General features: G+C 40.6%; 1 protein-coding gene and 1 pseudogene across 2 annotated transcripts in view; both read right to left on the bottom strand.

The window, feature by feature from the left end:
• Positions 1-17368, bottom strand: part of LOC306947656 (palmitoyltransferase ZDHHC13-like) — a gene marked incomplete at both ends in the record, with an annotated part of 613047 nt that overhangs the window by 45716 nt on the left and 549963 nt on the right.
• Positions 1-17368, bottom strand: part of LOC306948312 (transcription factor E2F8-like) — a 112137-nt pseudogene that overhangs the window by 8200 nt on the left and 86569 nt on the right. Inside the window, exons 5-6 of the transcript in view lie at positions 5813-5900; positions 690-774 (exon numbers count right to left, since the gene is read on the bottom strand). The product of the transcript in view is annotated as a transcription factor E2F8-like (transcript). The remainder of the gene's footprint in view (positions 1-689; positions 775-5812; positions 5901-17368) is intronic.

Raw genomic sequence — 17368 nt, 5'->3', positions numbered from 1 at the left:
GGGAGTCTGGAGTGTAAGACAGAGAGCAAATGGTATCTGTTTGCGTCTAAGGGTAAACAGGAGGTTCTTTTGTATGCATTGTTAATCTTATCACACTTAAGAAACCTTTCATCCTTTATCACTGTGTTTTGGGAGAAGCTAGACCAATCAACTGATTAGAGGGACAGGAATTCCTGGCTTGTAAGTGAATGGTATATAAGATGTATGTTGAACACAATAAAGAGAATGATTCTGAGAACTACACTGATGCTATGAGAAACTGTGAGAGCTCTCTAACTCGATTGAGCAACGGCAAGGGCTCACTGCAGGTCAGACTTCTTTTACTTCCTTGCGTCCCCTACAAAACTGTGGTGAGGTCATGTAGACCTGCTTGGGGCTCTTTACCATGGCATGTTGTTTCACTTGCAAATTCACTCAAGACAAAACGATTGTTGCACTCCAATAAAGCAACTTCTAAAGATGAAATGTGTGCTGTAGAGAAATGAGGGCAAACAAAATGCTAGGTGTGTTTGTAGTCAGCCATGAGGTCTGGATGCCATCTCAGGTGTTGTCTTCACCCTGCATCTCTGCAGGCAGGAGCACCACCTTTAATTTAATTTAATATTCACTTGTTCATGTTAAATAAGGGATGTTGAGCCAGCTTGTCCGAATCAGTGGTGAAAGCTGGGGAAAAAAGGTGGAAACTTGAAACGTATCTCTTTTTGGCAACGCGGCTCACCATGTGGAGGCTCTCGAGCATACTCACAATACTGTAGATACATCTGCGTTTAACATCTGCAGAAATGAAATGCAAGATTAATATGGCATCTCAGTCATATAAAATGTCTTTGCCATTTACCTGAAATACAGTTTGCACAGAAAAAAAGATGAGTTTGCTATGCTTCCCCCTCTTAATATGCTTGTAAGGCATTTTCTAACAGGATGTTCTTTTGTCTAACAATCTAAAAATAGGATTTGCTATAATGATTCAAAAAATGTTACAGCAGTGTGGTTTATATTGGCTTCCTAAACTGTAGAATATTGCAATTTCATCGTTCTTACAGAAGAAGACCTTCAGCTTTATGTCAGCATTTGGAATCTTGGTAGATGATTGGTGAGATACAAAAATAGTGATGTAAAACGAGAAAGTTGAGTTATCAAAGGCAGCAGAAAGCAATTTCTTACTTTGGTGTAGTGATGGACAGGAAGCTGCAGGTTCGGGTGCCAGAAATGCTGGCTCCTGCCATAACAATCAACTGTTGATCTTTGCCATCATTTCTATGTCAGAAAACCCCAACAGGTTATTTGTGTAATCTGCAATAACTTAGATGTTTAATATTAAGCAAAATTCTGAGTTCATTAGTCCAGCTCTCTGGAGAAACTACAGTGGATTGAGTTGAGGTAAGAAAGAAGAGTTTGAAGGTTTAGGTGAATGAGAGCACAAAGTAAGCATTCAGACTTCTATGGAGTGAAGCAGTACTGCGCAACAGGAGGGTGATTTATCAGCTTGTGCATAGGTGGACATGCAGTAGGATACACACCAACTTACTGAGCTCCTTGACTACTCATGCCTCCTGCGTTAATCATCTCTGCACTTGTAGGGAGCAGGATGAAGAAGAGAAGGAGTTGACTTGTCCCTTGAAAAACAATGAGAAGTGGCATTAAATGAGATATTAGATCTTACACAATAGATTCTTAAATACTGGATGGAAAGCTTAGTAATTATTGGAAAAGAAAATAGGTGTTTTTTTTTGTTAATAAGGTGTTTGTATAATAGCTGGAAAAATGAAAATGTTTTCATGAAAACGACTCAGTGGGCAGAGCCCTTTCAAATCAGGAAAATAATCTTCAGCATATGTCAATGTGTGAGAAGAAGGAGAGGATGAAGAAAGGGTAGAATAGAGCTGAGCTGCGTCTCATCTTCCAGTTATTCAAGGTGAAACAGCCTGAGCATAGCAACTTGGTAAGAAATTAACCCCAACAGCAATTAATAGCTACTTATTTGAACACGCAGCCTATGGTTTATTTTGATTTACAAACCTTTACATAAATCCGACTTCATACCCTGCTAGGACTGGCATGGCTATTTTTCCCATCTGGTCTTCTCCATTTGTCTCATGCAAGCAGTGACCAAACATTACTTAAATTAAGGTACCTCAACATATAATTTTTTATTGACAAATATATTTATCACTTGCCTCTATACTTTCTAAAGAGAACAAAGTGTTAAACGGGTTAGAACCTTTGGATGGGGAGCATGCTTTTTCTGTTGCAATATTTTTCTTCAGCAAAACAGTTAAGCAGAAGTAGAATATTTTTTCTGTTATCATTAACAAGATTTGTAAAGCAAAGGCACGCTTTGACTCCGGGCAGCTATGTTTTGTCTGTCAGCCCTCAAAAGATGAGAAAGGTTTGAAGCAGGATCCCTTCATGTGTGTGTTAACAAATTTGCTTCTCTCACACTTTTATCATAGATGTGGTCTTTAACCTTTCTGGTATTAAATTCTGGTTCAAAAAACAGAAAGAAAAAAAAAAGACACTTTCAGTCTATTAGAGTGCTGAAGTATCATTTCATTTCACAGTCTCTCCTTAAAAGGTTGTCACAGCAGCAGTAATCCAAAGATCAGTTAAACACAATGTCAAAATTGTAATTTTGTTCTTAATGTTCCTGTGTGTATGAAATGAGGCAACAAAAAAGATTTCCAGCGCGCCGAAAATTCTTGCTTTGTTACATCTTAACTGCCACTTAGTGCTTGGATAATAGTTGGAAAATCGGAAAAAAGATTATGGCTTTCATTCTAAGCCTTCATTTTCAGGCACTTACAGCTTTCTGAATACATTACCCTTCAGGCTCCCATTACACATGCTTGCTTTAATCCCAAAGGTGGTTTGTGGCATCTTTGCTTGGACTTTTTCTTCATCCCTTTATTACGTTTTCTTGGCTATTTATTTGATCCTAAATACATGGAAAAGTATTGTCATTATTTCATCAGAAGTTCAGATTTGGTTTTCTGTACCTTGCTATCAGTGCTGCTGCAGGACACCTGCCTTTGGTACAGCAGAGGAAATTTCTTTTATAGAAATTTCTTTTTAACGATTCCAAGTTCTGAAAACCCACTTGCTCTGTTCTAGCTTTTACTCCTTGAAATAACCAAGACGTTCTTTCTTAAGAACATCCTTCAGTGTGATATCATGGTTAGAAACATCAAGGTGTACTAACTTAGTAATGAAATTGCTGTGTGTGACAGTGGCAGCATATCTGAATAAGAATAAATAGGTGATTTCTGGTCTTCATAGCATTTAACTAATGACTCCCTCTCTGTCGTGATGTGATGGGAGAAAAAAGCCTCTGTTTCACCAAGAAATGCCATAAGTAAAAGTTAAAGTTAATCTACAGCTTCAGTTTTGCTAATGAAATCCCCTTTGTTTACATGCAGTTTGGATTAGCAGACAATGTGGGAAAATGATGAGGGACAGGGAATTCAAATCCACTGCTCCGGCTTCCCAAAGGAGCCCCTCTCTGCCAGCCCTTCCCAGTAATAACTTCAGTCTCTTGGCTTTTGGTGTAAATGGATTAACTCGAGAGATGAATCAACACTGAGGGTTTTGCATTTCAGTGAGAAACTGCTCTGTGTGCATGTGCATATGGACAGAAAGAATGAGCGATTGGCGTAAAGAACAAAAATCGTTAAGAACAAACTAAACCCAAATCCTGAGTGGGAACTTTCTCCAGTACAACCATGGGTGGGCTTCAGTCATTCTTGTTATTTAAGATGGGGACTGTTACTTATTTAAGAGAGGCCCACGTAGGCCCATTATTACATCTTTTCACCACTTTTAGGTACAGGTTGGACAAAATGCATCCCAGCGTGGTCCTCTTCATCCTCATTGTTCCTGTGAAGCCATAATTTTACATGGAAGTGGTCCTGAGATGCTAGTTGATGACGATTTCATCAAGACTAGGAATGTGTTTGTTTGTTTTGTATGTGGATGTTGGCGTGTTGTTTATTTTTAATACAAGCATGCAAGCGTTTCAGCATTTCTGTGTCCCAGGCATTGGCCTTTTACTGAAAAGATGTATCCCCAGTAGATGAAGAACATCAACTGAGACAAATTCATAAAAATGCTGCCTTGTTTTTTCAAAGCTACCAGAGGCCATTATAATCCAAAGCTGCATAGCACCATGTGCAGAAACCCTGCAGCCATGGGGTAAGCAAGCCAGCTGACTGCAGACAAGTGTCTGTTTTGTAATGAGGATTAGTTAAGGTAGAGTTTTCATAAAGTGATGGCCTTGAAAATATGTTACTTTCTTTTAAGAGAATGTTAGGTGTGAGGTTAAGGTATAGTTTCATCAGTCCTCCTCCACCTTTTTATCTGTCTCTCCCTATCTCTCACAATAGCTTAGTCAGCAGCATTTTCTTGCTTCATTGGTTTTGAAAAGGACTTGCTGCTCCCTGCTGTCAGATTATTTCCAGGAGACTGTCTCAGGTCAACAGTCATAGAACATTCTTTGCTCAATTCTTTTCCCAGCCTAGAAAACAAAACAAAACAAGAAATAAACAACACCCAAAAAAACAGAAATTGGGAAGTGGGGAAGGGAGGCATGATCTAAGTTACCTGGTCTCTGTATGCAGTTCCGGTAACGAAGGTTGATAGTGGATCCAATCTAGATTTCTACCACTATCTACTAGATAGTAGAACCAATCTACAGTGGATGTCTGAGTTCCTTGAGTCTGCTTGGCCAGTCTGGGACACCTGAGAGAGCAGAACTTCTAGCATCAGTTGTATTTTAGAACAGGTGTTTGAACTTGGTAGTGCCAGTATCATGGAAATACTTAAACTGTAATTAAGCATTCATTGTCTGAGTGAGTAATACAAGCAAAGGCAATCCACATTTACCATCTCCCTACAAGTATGGGATAACAATGATGCCAATGTTAGTAATAAATGAGTAGATACATAAAATGTGGAATTAGTTTGGATTTGAATGTGTAACATGAAAAAAGAAAGGTGTTACTCACTGTTTTTAAGCTGTAACTCTGATCTTCACAGTATCTAAATGTTTGGATTTATAAATTTGGTAAAAACTCTTTGTTGTTTACAGACAGCACAGGAAGAACATATTGCAAGCTGACAAAGGAAACTCAGATACATTGTTTATAAGACACTGCTGTCATGAGGACAGAACCGGCCATCCTTGGGCTTCCTTACACATTTCCTTTTGGATTAGACATTGTTTGGAGATGTGGAGTTTAGGCACCCACGCTTCTGTGGTCTAAGGGAAGAATTCAACGCTGGAACACTCCAAAGATACCCCCACGCATCAGAACAAAGTAACTGCAGCTTAGACCTGAGATTGTTCCATCTTCAGTGCTTCTAGGTCTGGATTAAAGAGTCTGCCTGAGCTGATGCAGGAGGCCATGGTCTTCTGAGCTCTGTTAGACTGAGGTAAGTGGTGTCTTGACCAAACAATTTTATTTGTTGCTGTTAAAACTGTTACATGAAAAAAAAATCAGACTCTGTTGATGAAGAACTGATAGTGCATAAGCAGCTCTGTTTCAAAAGATGTTAAATAGTATATGGTGTTTTCTGGGACATAGTTTTGCTTACTCATACTTGGCAACTAAAGATACATGTGCTGAATAGTTGTCTTTCTCATACATCAATAGAACATCTAAATTATTCAGCTGTGGAGAATGACCAAGTCTATGTGACTCTTTCTGGCCCAGTAACAGACAATTAATACAGAGTACAAAAGTCTGCCTATTTTAATACAAACAGAAGATGAAACTACATGAGGTGTATGCGTGCCTATACTTGGCAATCTATTTACCTGTCTGCTTTTTACAGAGAGTGAAATGAGATTTCACTTCTTCAGTCCAGGTTTTCTTGATTGGTGCAAACCTGTTCTCTCTTTTTCTCTGTAAGCAGATATTTGTAGCTTTCTAGCTCTATTCAGAGTATGAATAATCAATTACAAAACAGCCCCACCCCAAACCCTTAAAAAAAAATTCAGAATTGCAAAGAAGTTTATTTCCAAATACCCCAGGACAGCAAGAGCTTTTGAGCTAGGAAATTACGTGTATTTAACATGGCTGTTGACTCTTCCATTGAATGAAAGCTGTACATCAAGAGAGATCTCTCATTAAATGATTACAGCACAAATTCTTCCTAGATTATAGAAGGCAATTTCCCTTGTTCTGCTTATGGCATTTTACAGGTTGGAGAACTGAGAGTGAAAATGTATCTGTGACCAATCAAAACATGAAAGGGGGAGAAAAGTTGCAACAATTCAGTTAATACTTGCTCACATCCTCCATGTCCATGTCCCCATGTGTCCCCAAGCTTTGCATGCTTCCTGGAAGATACCATTTTTATCACTGCATGTGATATCACATCCTTTAGGACAAATTCTGCTAGCTAACAAGAAAACTATATACAAAACTTGTCAGGTTAGCAAAGGCACAGGAATTTGGCTGGGCCATACAGAAGCAAGTGCATACTGTGTATTTTCCTTGCCTCCATTCCACTGAGTGCCAAGACTCCTTCCTTGTTCTGTGGTCTCTGTGCTCAGACTGGGTTTGGTTCAGAGCAGCTGAGCATTTATCTGACTCGACTGGTCTTAATTAAGGTATTTCAGATTTTTCACTGATGTGTAGCCTGACCTGGCTCATCTACTTTGGCCTTGACTCATTGGGCCAAAATATTTAACAATTTTCATTTACTGTGATGAAGAGCTAAGAATCATAGAATCACAGAATTATAGAATCATAGAATCACTTGGGTTGGAAAAGACCTTCAAGATCATCGAGTCCAATCACAGCCTAACCATCCTACCCTAACTCTAACAGCCCTTTGCTAAATTGTGTCCCTGAGCACCACATCCAAATGGTTTTTAAACACATTCAGGGATGGTGACTCAACCACCTCTGTGGGGAGCCTATTCCAGTGCTTAACAACCCTTTCTGTAAAGAAATTTTTCCTGATATCCAACCTATACTTACCCTGGTGAAACTTCAGGCTGCTTTCCCTCATCCTGTCACCTGTCACCGGTGAGAAGAGACCAACCTCGCTTTCGCTGTAAGCACCTTTCAGATGTTGGAAGAGAGCAAGAAGACAACCCTCCCCCCACCCCCCCCTCCTTTTCCCCAGACTGAACAGCCCCAGTTCCAGTTCCCTCAGTCTCTCCTCATAGGCCATATTCTCCAACCCCTTCCCCAGCCTTGTTGCCTTGAGAAAATGCAGAAACTTTTTGGTAGAATGGAAGGATGTGGGATAAAGATGGGAAGGGCCATGAAACAGGATTGTGGCTGAGAAAAGACAGCCGTGACTTTCTTTTGCATTCCTCTCTCTGTTTTGAGGCTACTTCAAAAACCTTACTAAGCTGATGTCTTCTAAAAGGTTGTTCTGTGTGCAGGGATATGTGCTCAAATAAAGCAAAAAAGGAAAATGTGTTGCACAGGGGAATGATGATAAGGGTCTCATTTAAAAAGATGAAGTTATTTACTCTTGCACTGAGCGTTTGGTTGTGAGCTGTATTTCAAAGTGTATTCATGCAAGGAGAAGGAAAAACTGTTCAGGTGCTGAGCAGCTTGCGTCTTTGCCTTTGTTTTATTCCACAGCCTCTGTTCTTCTATTTGTCTAAATAGAACATATGATCTCTGGGATGAGGACTCCCTCGTCTCTCTGTGGAAGGGCACACAGCATACTTTTGCCATTGATGCAAGATGATGATTTTTGCTGCAGCTTTTCTGTCTGTAGAGATATACTATTGTTTTTGTGAAAGTGATCGTCTCTGATCCTTCTTTTTCCATTGGAAAATGAGAAGCAAGAAACTTGGTCCAGAGCAGCAGTTAATGGATATGCTGTTTCCAGTTATCTGGATGAGGTAGGTGAACTGTGTTCACACTGTGTTGCGTCAGCAATCTGTTCAAGGCTGAGAAATGAAGCACAGCAACTGGTAGAAAAGAAAGGAAAAAGATTACAAATTGCTTCAGTAGTTGGCTTTCTGTGGATGGAAGGAGTTTGTAGTCTTTTCACAACTGAGCTTGTATTCTTCTGTGTTAGTGGAGGCTGCCTGTACTCATGGTAAGGCCAGTGTTATTTCCATGAGTACTTATAACTTCTGTGTGAAAGTCAGGCTTTGCCTTTTGTGCCCTGAATTTCAGTATGTGATCCATTGAGTACTTGTTGGTTTAAGTTCTGGTAATTATGTTGATACACCCTAAAGAAAAATGAATTTTCTCATTTTAAGCCTTGTATAAGGGGCTTTATAATGCTCCTTGTTCCTTCTGAACTTGTACTTGAAGTACTCTTGCAACTCCAGACCTGGCAGGAGATCCTAAAGCATGCAGAGATAACGTTGAGGGGAGCAACTTGTAGTGCTCTGGCCACGTGCTTGCTGAAGACTTGCTCCTCTGCAAAGAGGAAGAAGACTTGCCAGAGAACGCCAGGTTTTTCCATTGCTATGTTTCCAAAGATGTACTTTCTCAGCAGTACAATTGCTTGCTGTTAAGAGCTTACAGGTGAGGACTGAGGCACATAATAACATGAAAAATCCTGTGTTTTTCAGCCACAAAACACTGCAACATTTTTTCATCAGGAACATTCAGATTTCCATCACGTTGCTTAGAGTAGGATGCTGTTTTGCACAGGAACAAAACTTTAAGTGATTTCGAAGCCAGAACTGGCCATTCTTAATGTGTAAGCAGATTGCTGCATGGTCACATTGCTTCAAGTATGATTTGAGGAGGTTTGCTGTTCTTGTCCTTTGCAAATTAGTAGCTTGGACTGAAATATTCATGCTGAGTTGAAAAGATTCTCTATCTGTAAAGGAATTGCTAATTTGTGATATTGATTCCAACAGTGTGAAAATAATAAAAATATATTTGGCTTCTCAGTGAGAAGGTTGAGGTTGGTGTGCTGCTGCTGCTGGGAGATGAGTGTGGCCTCTTGCCAGTCTGACCCTTCAGTGTCACTTTACAAACGTATGTGCATCATTGTTATTGCATGATGTAAGGGAATCCCTTCTAGTACTGTGGGCTTGGCTGAAGTGTACATGGTAAGGGTGTGATGGACAGCACAGGACAGAAAAAGTCTTATTATGGAGGTTTTTTGACTTGCTTAACCTGTATAGTTGGTAGATGAAATACCTGTCTTAGGCCAGAACAACCTGTATAACTTGTCCTTGAATATGCATCTTGAAATGTAGTCAAAAAACTGAATCTTTTAATGAATGCAGGCTTTGATCATGCACTGTCATCATGCTCCCTGCTAGATGCCTGTGGCTGTGCTTTGCCGCTTTCATGTGCGGTCCTCACTCTTCTTGTTGAGTGATAAGGTCTAGAATTGCCAGAAGGCCAAACGAGGTTGCCACAATTCTACATCACTAGCAGATAACTGCAAAAAGTAGTTCCTGGGCGATTTGTTGGGCTGCTTTGTGCAGAACTCAGATGCTTTGAGATGAGGTCAGAAATTCTAACCTTCAAACCATTTTTAGATTGTATCTTAGTTTTATTAGATCACTTCTCTAGGTTTTTGAATGATGTTAATAAGCAGTTCTGAGCAAATATTTTTTGAAGACTTGGGTTCTGTAAGTCTCCATGTTTTCCAAGAGTTGGAGCATGAATACTGGAAGACTTTCTATCCTATGATCATTGCTGAAAGTACCTTTATTTTTTTTATTATTCATGGGGTAAACCAGAGAGAGAATTAGCAGGGATGTGGTCCAGATTTTCAGGTTTCAGCTCTTCCATGGGAAGGTTGTTCGATGTGAAATTGTATTAGCATATAGCTCAACGTAAAGCCTTGAATTCACCGTTGGTGTGTACTTTGTCCCATAGGCTCTTATGCAAAATAATAAGAAGCTTGGGTTAAAATGTTAGTGTGCTGTGCTATGATGGGTGTATGAGGGCTCGCTCATACGAATGTTTGATCAATATTTTCCTTATTGAGATCATCTAGGTGATAACATATGGTTTATTAACACAGGAAAATAGAAAGCAACTCTTACGAATGTTTCCCAGGAATGTGTTGTGTGTCCTTAGTGTTTTCAGTTCAAATCTAAGGCACAATAATTCATACAGCTCTGAATTAGGCATGGTGTTGGTAAAAGTGGAAGCAGAGCTGTGTGGTAAGTGCAATTACCTGCAAATGTGGCTGGCAGTCTGTGCGTTGAAACACATCTATTTCTGTGCATATGGACAGAAACATGCATGATTCATGAAGATGGGTCAGGGGAAAGAATTAGACAGCAAAGTAGAAAATGAAAGGGATATGTTTATAGCACGCTGAACTGGGATGCGTGTGTACACATGTACTTCCAAATTGTGCAATCTATACGTATAAAACACCCCAGTCTTTCATAAATATTTGTATGCTTAAGCATATCATTTTGGTTTAAAGCATGTAATCTACCATAACGAATACGTTTTTAGACCTTGGCAGGCCTTGCCAAATGATTACTTTGACCAGCTGTTCTCACTACTGAAGGAGCTTTACATTTAATAAATAAATAAAAATCATAGTCTGTTTACTCGCTTGAGTGTTGTGAGAATCCTTCTTAGTTTTTTTTTGCTCAAAGCTTGCTTCCTGAGGTTTTTCTTGTGATAAGACTCTGAGTGACTTGTCAAGGAGGCAACTGATGGGTGCTAACTGTGTGACAATCGATATCGTTTTGGGAACATTTGCAAGCCCCTTCCCCCAGAGCTGCTTGCTCTGTAGAAGAGGGGAAGAGAGTGCTCAGGAGAGTGTTCACTGGCGGAAGATCTGGCCTGTGGCCAAACCGCTCCAGCTAAGTATGGAAGGCTGGGGGTGATACCATTTTATCTTGCGAAGGCAAGATGCAAGTTGGTGCCTCCCTGCTTCCTCTTATCTGCTGGCAAGGCCAGAAAGATAAGAACAAAGAAGGTTCCTGCTGAGATCCCAGAGCCAGAAGCTGCCACCGCAAGGAGAACTGACTCAACCACCTTGGGTTTGAGCTGTCACTCAAAGGAGAGCTGATTCGACCACTTTGGATTTGAGCTGTCACTCCAAAAACAGCTGACTCAACCACTTTGAAGCATTGAAAAAGGGCCATCATCACCATGGTCGTCATCGTCGTTGGCAACAGGACAACTCTGCCTGACAACCCACTGCTACTGAAGATCAAAGACTGAACTATGAACCTCGCTGGATCCATGGTGGTGACTATCTCCCTCTTTCTGCCTATAAAGACTCCTTGCTTCTTCTTTTCTATCTTTTCTATCGCCCTCCTTCCCTTCCCCCATTACCCTAATTCATAATAGTGTCCGTCCTCCCCTTCCCCATTTCTCTGATTAAGATTTGTAATAAACTGGTTGGACCAACATTTGAACCGTTGCTTCTTAATCTCACGCCGGGTATATAGATAATAAAAGAACCTCCTCTCCCTCCTATAAATTGGAGCGAGACAAGTGTCACTGGAAGACTTGGACAGTTGCTCTGCAATTAGCTGCCTACTCATTTTAAAGGTTAGAGTTACAGTGAAAATAATGCATTTGCTATATGAGTTTGTACTTCAAAATCTACCTTCTGTCTTTTTTTTTTTTTTTTTTTTTTTTTTTGAGGAGAAGGCAGCTATCTGCAATCATGTAATACAATATAGATGTAATAGACAAATGTTGTATCTTGAAAATTGAAGAATGCTCAAATAGCCACCTCCACTCCAAATTACCAAATCTAGTATTGTTAATGGAAGTTTTCCTAAATTTCTGCTGTGCAGTCTATTTTTTGAGTATTCTGGTTATTTATTTCCATCCCTTTTATTTAAGGGCTAACCCTAAAGCAGAATGTTCAGTGGAACCCACTTTTGTGATGAAATGCAGTGCTGGTGTGCTGTGACCTCTTCTTGATTTGTACTTGTCAGTGAGAGATGATGGGGAGTGTTTTGGTTGTGGTTTCCTGCAAGCTTGTGGCTTTTGGAAACTTCCTTCCATGGTAAGTTAACCCTTGATTTTAAATATTAGCCCCAGCTGTGTTAGTGTTCATTGAGAACATGATGAGAACAGAATTGGAAGTGTAGGGTTAACACTGTTTTCTAAGCTCCAAATGAAGATCTGTTGTGTTCTCAGTGACCGAGAACAAACCCAAAGTTTAAAAGGTTAAAACAAGTTTTGTTACAGCAGTCATCGATGTGTAATCATGTTGTGAAGTTTGTTTATATGCACGTGCTTTGTTTAAGTGACTAAGTTGGAGAAGTACAGTAGATCTGCCTTGGTATAGGCACTTCAGGGCAAGGAATATTGATGCAGTAACTTCCTATTTCCAAATACCCTTATCTTCCTGCTGATACTGTTTTTTTTGTTGTTGCTGGTTTCTTATTTCTGGTGTTCTCTGTGCTTGTTTTAGCACAAGTGTGACTTCAGGTAAAGAGCATGTGCAAACATCTTGTGTATGGTAGTGTTGATAGCTTTGTTAACAGGGTGTGTGCGCCCTTCTTCTGGATAGAAAAACATGCTGATGCCCATTTGAGGAGAGGGGAGGACCTGAAAGATAAAGCCAACAGTCACTATCCGTAAGTCCAGAAAGTAAACCTAGAGGGGAAGTGGCATTGGCACGTTTTTCTATGAAGTATCTTGTGCTATAACACAGATCTACTGTTAATATGTGGATCTGTCTGATATGCAAAGAGATCCAGGAACTGTTTGGATTTAGATTGGTGCATGTGAGTGTTGACTTGGCTCCCATGTGCTTGTTTGCTGGTGGCAGTTGTAGGCACGTGTTTGCAGTGTGTTGCTGTGGGTTGAACAGTTACAGCTGATGAATGAATTTTAACAGAGCCTTTCACAAAGTGTGCTCTGTCCAGCTGTTGGCTGTTGCAGCAGCCTGTCCTTGGTCACAGCACCCATACCACAGTCTTAGCTGCATTCTGGTTGTTCCACATACCAGATGTGCATCATCCCATGTCTCATTCTCACCGTGGAGAGGTAGAGAAACAGTCAGTCCCAGAGCTTGCATGCTCAGCAGAGAGCTCTACAGAGATGTGGGTTGGCACTGGTGCATCCTGCTGGCTCCTTGCATCTGTGTGTGGAGAGGACAGCTGTGTTCCAGAAGCTGTGCCCATGGACATTGTCCCATCTGAGCTGGTATCTTGGAGAGGCTGAGGAGCAGTCGGTCCAATCCAGTCATTATTTATCATCACGCTTCTTTTTCTCTGCATGAATGATGTTATGTCAAGCATACAACAAATGTGTCCATTCTGTTGGCTTAGTCAGAAATAAAAGCAATACAAAACCTGTCCTAGCTGAGGCTTGCCCCCTGCAGTGAGTAAGAAGACCTCCTTGCCCCACCTGTGACGAATCCCCCTCACCTGTACTCAATAGGGATAGGAATGTGCTTGTTCCTTGCTGGGTGTCTCTTCAGATGGAAGTGCTGCTCTTTTGGTAACTAACTAACACCAGTTAGCTGGCTGTGGGACCGAGCTAGATCTTGAAGATAATGAAAGGATCCAAGTTTCACCTGCTAAAGCATTTCCTTTGAGACTGTCAGAACTGCATGGGTGCATTTCTGCATTTTACCTTCCTCTCTAATAAGAGCTGAATTATGAATTTGAAACGCTTTCAGCGTTCACCTTTGCATGGCAGTGACTTTGAGCAGGGTAAGTGCCCTACTTACTTCTGTCTTTATGCTTATTTATGACAAAGCGCATTTCTGTTTGGCATAACTGAGGACTCGAAGATCAAATGCATAAATTCAAGACACCTTTGCAGCTGCTCTGAAACTTTGGAACTGCAGTCGCTCCAACTCTGAGCTACAATCATTATTTCTTCTCACAGGAGTTAAAGAAGCTTTGCTAGTGGAAAAAAACCTTGAGCAAAGCAATATAATTGGTTTTGCAGCCTGGAGTCTGTTATTTAGCAAGCCTTCCCAGTAACGCTTTATCTACAGGATAGATCCCGAATGAGAAATGAATAATCCTTTGTGTAAACACAAACAGATACCGCGTTACCACTGAGTGCAGCTATTCTCATTTAGCGAGTTGTGTCTGAAATCCAGAATGGAAGATGGAAGCAGCAGATAAAGCTGAGTGTTAGCAGCAGCTTATGACTAAAAGCATTAACGGTGCATCGTAATAGTCAAGGAAGGACTGTAAATGGTAAGGGTATAAAGAGCCAAAGATTAAGGTAAAAAGAAACTAGAAACAAGGGACCTGGTACTAATGTCAAGAGCATACAGTGCTGCTGCACTGTGCTTCTAGATATCTCTTCTTCTGTGTGTGCATGACCCTGACAGATATGCAGCAGAGAGCTGCTGGGATGGCTGCTGTGAGATGGTGCTCAAAAGCTCAAAAATCTGAGGGGGGTGAGAGGGGGAAGGGGAGAAGCATTGTGATGCTGTTGTAGATGAGGATTTCTGGTCAGAATCTGAGCTTAGCTTTGAGAATACTTGAGTTGTTAGCGCTGGTGTCCAGCTGTGTCCAGTGTCTTGGTGTCCAGCTGGGTGAGTTGGGTGGTTCGGGGAGGAACAGTTGCACCTGAGGTGTGCTGGGGATGGAGGTTTGACCCGTGATGAGTATGCCACTGGTGGGCCTTGATGGGTGAATTCAGTCTTCTGGATAGTACTGCCTGATGATTTCTCCCTGTGTAAAATATCTCAAGCCTACTCAGAACTTTCTGTACCCATGTTAGTAAAAGCAGATGACAGCAGTTCTCCTTAGTAGTAACCAATAATCAATGGAGCTGTAAATCAGAGACGTGGCAATTATAGCACACAGACTGCTTGGAGTTACTGCATTGTATTTTTCCCAGTTCCTTTGAAGTAGCTCTTTACCTTCAGAATAATGTTATGTCACTAGAAGAAATGGTATATTTTATTATATTTAACTTAAAAATCAATATTGTAGCACTCGGGTTATATATATATATATATATTTTTGCCTTCAAAATACTGGTAGGACTAAACACTTTGCAGGTCAATTCATGGACAACAACTGCTGCTTTCATTTTTTGCTAAGGAATGGACCCCAGATTGCAGGGGAAAATGAAGCATAATTTGATTAACTTGAATTCACTGTAATTCGCTGTAAAGGTGTTTTCACTCTGACCACGTAAAAACCTTGTGTGAGTTTAATCCCAAGACTGTTTTGGTGCTGGTGTTCCACAATTGCTGCACCTTCCTAGAGCAAACCTTTCAGGCTCTTGGAGTCTGTGGAATGCAACCCTGCGGTTGTCAGAAGAAAGGTAAAGAATACATCCTATAATTCTTCCCGTTTGTCTATCGGACATAGCTGTCTCCTTTGTTTAGTTTGAAAAAATCAAAAATCCCACAGAACAATTTAATGTTCTCTACAGTATTACTAATGTACGTGCTTTTTGGTCCTGGGTTTCCTGATGATGAAACTTAGTTCTGTATAGTACTCAAAGCAGGAATTGAAAACTTACAACTCTCATGCCGGAACAGATGACAGCAGACACTTTGTCAATCTGGCTTTCACAGGGTCATAGGATAACTTGTGTTGGAAGGGACCTTAAGGATCATCTACTTCGAACTAGTTTTCAGGGAGGAGTTTGATATATAGCTTGAAACATTATATTTTACAGTGTTTGAAAAGTAGGCTTTTTTTTAATTGTTGAAACAAAATATGAATCTTATGATAATTGTAGCGGCTGGAGCCATTCTAGCTTCACACTGCTGCTTTGTATGCCTCTTTGTATGTAAATACTCATGTCTGCTCTGTTGGCTTCTTTAATGTGGTTTGCTGGGCCAGTAAAAGGCCCAAGTAATGTCAGTCTGTGGCTGCCTGTTCACTTTGGTTATTTTTGGTAGGCTGGAAGGTCCTAATTGCAGGCTGGATGTCTGGTTTGATGGTTTACTCAGAACTGAGGAATGCTTCACACTTACTGTTGTGTTCCTTTCCAGGACCTTTCCAGCAGTCAGCTGAGACACTTTCCCTGCCCTTACAAGCCCATGAACTTACTGACAGAGGGGTTAACCACTAAGAGTGGTTAGCCATGGAGTGTTTTCAGGCACATGTGTTCCTGCACTAAGATAGCAATTTTTCTAGTGAGTTTTCCTGCTTTTGGTTTTTGTTTCGTGCTTATTTTCCCCTTTACCTGCAATTTGTGTATCAAAGTAGGCAGAATTTTCCTATCCAGCCCTTATTTTCTGAGAGCCCTGTTTGAAACTGGTTTTTTTTGGACTCTGATGTGATCTTGATGCGTCAAATTCTTGTGTAGCTTCTTGTGAGGAAATGTCATCATTTTGAGTAGCAGTGTTTTGCATGTGTTTTTGCTGACTCTTCTACATTACAGCCAGTTATTGTATTTGATACACATCTCTGCTTTCAATAGGAATAATAGCACACAAAGACTTGTTCTGTTTTCCTTCCTGGGATCCTTGCTGCGCTGCATGCTGTACTTATTGCTAGGTCAGCCTGACCAACGTTGGGTGCCATACTCTGAGTCCAATCTCAGTCCATTATTGATTTTGGTGTTACCTCCATGGCTGAATGTAACCCATGAGAAAACAAAATGTCCACTTTGCTCCTTTTCCTTCACCTGTGATGTGATTTTACTCTCATTCCCCTGGCAGGGTAGATTCTTGTTTTTCATCTAAATCTGTCTTGCAAAACATGACATGGTTGGGTAAGACACAATTTTGCTTTAATTATGAATAAATTACTTTATGAAATAACCAGGGGATCTCACGAGACTGCAATCTTTTGGCACATGAGAAAATTGCCTTTCTTTAACAAGCTGCTTCAAGTATGCAAGGTAATATTAGCATTTTTCAGTTACAGCTCCAGGGGATTAAATAATAAGGGGAAGTATTGTACCTATGATTATATGGTGTGCATGTGCGTGTAACAATCTTAAAACTAAGCAGAGACTGTAGAAATCAGTTGAACTACTGAACCCGTGATGTTTTGCAGTGCAAGTATGAGTAGGGATTTTTCTTTACAAAACTGCTTTTCAAGATGCATTTTTAAGCAAACCTGCAAACACCTGAAAAAATTGTATTTCGTAGGCTTTGAAAGGTTATTGTTGGAATACATTTGGCAGAAAAGCATCCTGAACTTGACTCACCTGTTTCAGTTTCAGAATAGTGACTCCAATGCAACTTTAAAGAGACCAAACCATGATTTTCATGCAAGTTACTTTTTGGTTTGTTTGTTTGAGGATGTAGCAATTGTGGTGAAGTCACCAATTTGAGGCAAGGAGATGTATTGCACAATCAAGCTTCTTGTTAAGGAAGTGATAGTGCATGGTATCCGTACGTGTTATAGCATTCCCAGTGCATATGATGTTGTCTTCAAACAGTGCCATTCCTGTCTCTAAATGCGTGTTTCCATATGGGCTTGCACCTGCATCAGTCACCTTGCTGGGTTCAGAGGGTTGCTATTGGCTCCTGGCATCAAATCCAGTGAAGTGGA

The sequence above is a fragment of the Tetrao urogallus genome, assembly GCF_951394365.1.
Source record: "Tetrao urogallus genome assembly, chromosome: 6".
Taxonomy (NCBI): Eukaryota; Metazoa; Chordata; class Aves; order Galliformes; family Phasianidae; genus Tetrao; species Tetrao urogallus.
This window is presented reverse-complemented; position numbering and strand designations above follow the sequence as displayed.